Source organism: Dioscorea cayenensis, chromosome 19 (assembly GCF_009730915.1).
Source record: "Dioscorea cayenensis subsp. rotundata cultivar TDr96_F1 chromosome 19, TDr96_F1_v2_PseudoChromosome.rev07_lg8_w22 25.fasta, whole genome shotgun sequence".
In the NCBI taxonomy this organism is placed as follows: Eukaryota; Viridiplantae; Streptophyta; class Magnoliopsida; order Dioscoreales; family Dioscoreaceae; genus Dioscorea; species Dioscorea cayenensis.
In genome coordinates, this window is record NC_052489.1 from 6,282,490 (window position 1) to 6,286,640 (window position 4,151).

General features: G+C 36.7%; 1 pseudogene; it reads right to left on the reverse strand.

Annotated features, from left to right (window-relative positions):
• Window positions 1–233: 233 nt before the first annotated feature.
• On the reverse strand, window positions 234–1,732 carry LOC120283551 (annotated as a pseudogene).
• Between the last annotated feature and the right edge of the window lie 2,419 nt (window positions 1,733–4,151).

Consider the following 4,151-nt stretch of genomic DNA (forward strand, 5'->3'; position numbering starts at 1 on the left):
TGCTGCTGGCTGCTATCAGAAAAAGGCAAATATCAAAGAAACCTTTTGTTTTTTTCAAGAACAGAGATTTCAATGGTTTTTTTAACAAGTGAGAAGCTGAACTCTGTGGAACAAAAATCAAAAAAGAAAAACAAAAAAATTTATATAAGAACACTGGAACAAGCTTTTATTCTGTGCCAAACAAATTGCATGTATGTTCAAGCATGACACAAGAGAAGACATGGTTGTTTTTCTTTTTTTTACTTTTCTTTCCTTCCTTCTTTTTGGATCGTGGAGACGATATATACATGAGAAAAATCTATGTCACATGAGAATCCTCTCTTTATCTCTTTTCTATGAATCAGAGCTCTCCATGTATAAAAATGGGTGTTTTCTTTCGATTTCCTTTGATGTACTTTCCTGTTGTTCTGTTTTGCTTTTGTTCATCGCCAGAAATGCTTACCATAAGGATGACAGGAGGTTTGCTGCTCTTGCTGATAATTCTGATTCCAAGAAGCAGAAATCCCATCATCCATGGCTAACAAATGGTTTTCAGCTTTGATATCAAAGAGAGGTTGACCTCCATGGCCTCGAAGTGCTGCAGAAACTGGGAAGGAGCCTTGAAGATACTCTGACCATTTGAGGTCCTCTGGTTCTCCATCAAGATGGATTTGAGCTTCACTGTCAGATGTCAAATCTGACCAAGAGAAGATGCCACCACTCTCAATGAGAGAACCATTGCTTTGCAACTCAATGCCACTGCTTGCACTACTGTTGCTTGAATGGCTTCCTCCCAGTACTGAACTCCATGCATCACTGACTTTGTACCACCCATTGAAGGAGTAGCAGACATGAATGAACCAGTGTTACAATTCAGTTCTTGCTGCTGCTGCTGCTGCTTGTGTGCTGACTGTTGAACCAGAGGAATGCACTGGGAGCTGATTGATTGTGATTCATGAGTTCAAGAGGAGGAAGATAAGAAGTTGTACAAGTAGTAGTCATTGCACTTGCAGGGGAAAGGAGTTTGGGCTTGTCATTGATGTTTGTGGCGGCTGTAGGTTTATTATGATCTTCTCCTCCGGCTGCTGTGCCGCCTTCGGTCTCAGACAACAATGGCTTGTGGGTAACAGGGTCAATGCCTCTCTGTTTCAGTTTCTTCTTTATACAAGAGTTCCAGAGGTTCTTTATCTCATTGTCAGTTCTTCCTGGCAACTGTGCAGCAATCTGAGACCACCTGTTTGATTTTGTTCATAAATTTAAATGTGTCAGAAAAACAAAATAATAATAATAATAATAAAATGATCTTAAACTGAAAACATGAATGAATCAAATACCTGTTTCCTAAAACTGCATGGAGTTCAATAATGAGGTTCTCCTCCTGCTCAGAGAATGTACCTCTCTTCAAGTCTGGCCTCAAATAATTTATCCACCTCAATCTGCAGCTCTTCCCACACCTCTGCAGACCTGAAACATTCTCTCATTTTTCATACACTGGATATTCATAGGATTTTCAAAGGATGTATATATATATATACAGAGAGAAATATATAGAGAGATAGATAGATAGATAGATAGATAGATAGATAGATAACCTGCAAGTTTGGGAACAGAGCTCCAACAGCCATGGCCATACATGGTGATGTGATTCAAAAAGCTTCTCATCCTCTTCAGGAGACCACAAACCTTTCCTCAGCTTCTGCTTGTAACAACATGAATGCCTGCCCATTCTGCAATGTAATTCTCTGCTTTCCAGACAAAAATAATATTATTCAGAGTTTGTCAGGAATGTGTTGGATAGAGATTGGAGAGCAAATGCAACTCTTCTCTCTCTCTCTCTTGTGCTCTTCTTAAGAAAAAAAGAGGAAGGTCATAATCAAAGTGGGTGTCTTCTTTGGACTAGTTCATTTCATTTATATCTCTTCTCCACCATGAATGAAATGGAAGCAAGCAACTCCTTTTAAATTAAAAATTTTAAAAATTAAAATTTAGAAAAGAACAGAAAAGAAAAACCTGTGGGACCCCACTCTTTAAAATTATCTTTTTGTTTTTATTTAATTTAATTAGTTTCATTTAAAAGTTTTATCTTATCCTTTCATAACCTTCTACCCATATTTTGTGAACCTCCCACCGCTGCTGATAAATCTCAATAAAAGTGATAACTGCTAGCCTTTCTCCCTATCGCCCTCTTTAGCTGATGGTGGCGTAATCGAGAGTTCTCCCTAGTCCCGATCATGTCAAACGAGTGATCTAAATCGACTCTCCAAATACGCTAGTAAATATCCGATTGCACCTTTGCAGTGGTCTTGTTTCTGTGTAGCGCGTGTTCGTGTGAGTCAGACGCTGGATGTTCTCGCTCATGAGTGCTCTTCATGCGTCTTTTAAGCTTCTATTAAATACTGCTCTTATAGCTCTGCTAGTGGTTCAAATGAATTCAAAAAAGTTTTACTTCCATGCTTTTATCCCTGCTATTTACGATGCCATTGTGTGAATTTATATTATCCTTCAAAAGGTTAATTAGAATGCTTTAGCGCTTTTAATTCTTTCTTCTGATGCACGCATCGTCTTTTAAGTTGTACGCGAAGTCGTTTGATCGGCGCCTTATAGTATCCAACGATACTTATGTTCCGATCCTTTTATAAGATTCATGTTATGACTTGAACCAAGACCCTAGTTAATTTTGTAAAGTTAGGGTTATCGAATTGATTTTATGCCCATAGGTTCTTTCGATGAGAGTTAAGTTGAGTCAACTTGGATTTTTGTGGGTTTAGCTTAATATCGTGAAGTATCCCACATATATAAATTATACTACATGTATATAGACTTTTGAAACTTGTTAAATTTAGAAAAATATGTATTTTTATTTATTTATTTTGAATAATTAAATTTCAGATATTATTCAAATTATATTTAAATAATTAATACTAATTTCGGAATTATTTTAAATTATTTAATATTCTAATTAATGAGATTCTTTTAGAATTCTTAACGTGTTGATTTCGAGCTTAAATTTCTCGAATTTTCAAATAATTCTTTAAACTCGATTCTTTTTACTTTTGAAATTTCATATTTCTGAATTTCGGATAATTATTTAAATTTCTGAATTCATGTGTTTAAAGTTCCAGACATGATTTATTTATTTATTTTGAATTTAGGGTATTATTTAAATTTTTTATTAAAGAATATTATTATTTTTATTATTTGTTCATATTTGTATTCCATTAACTGGTGTATTTTCGATATCGACAAAATGGATCATAAAGCATCAGATTCTCAGCATCTTTTGCTTGTTTTAAATTTTTGTTAGTTCATCGCTAGAACAAGGATTTTGATATAAAAATTAGTCCCCCAACTAACTTTGCAATAACCCCTCAGCCATCGGGTTAAACACCCACCGTGTCGATCACGTATTTTTGTTCTAGAAACCATAGCTTCCTCACCGCTGCCAGTCGTGCGCACTATCGGCCTTCGTTAATTTTGCCCCGGTCACCGAGGGTAAAAATACGTACTTTTTGTTTTGTCTCGTGACAATCGAGGGTAAATATATAAATTTTGTGATTTGTTTGTCGCAATAATAGCTGTGACCTATACGCTTAATTTTTCGACATCTACGTAAGTGAATTAAACTTATGGTTGGTTTTTGCAAATTATTAAATTATGATTTTTGATACGTGATCCCTATATTTTTAGCGGCGCTACTCGGGTCACAAACTCATAAATTTTTATTGCTATTTTTCTTTCGCATCGAGTGAGTAGGGTCAGATGACTCTGATAGCTTAGCAGGGATCGCTCAGTCACCGTCAATCTTCTTAGCATGTAATAAGTCCCGCTTTGTCGAGGGCATAGTTTTTATTTGATTAAATTTTAGTAGCAAATCAAGCAAAGACACTTGGCTTATTTCTTTTAGCACGTAACTCCATTCTTGCTTTCTAAATTTCGCTGCTCATAGACTTTTTGTGATTTGTTGAGAATGTTTCTTTGAGTAGCCTCACATGCCCATCTGGGCCCTCACCCGTGGCTGGTGCTGGCCGCTTGTCGCCAGACCGGGCCCGGGAGCCGTGTTCAGGGCGTGACAAATTTAGCGGCATATCGAGCTGCCTCGCTAATCTTGATCCTAGTATCTGATAGACCTTCCGATTTAGGACCGCTAGACGACTTTCATGTGTTAGCTTTAC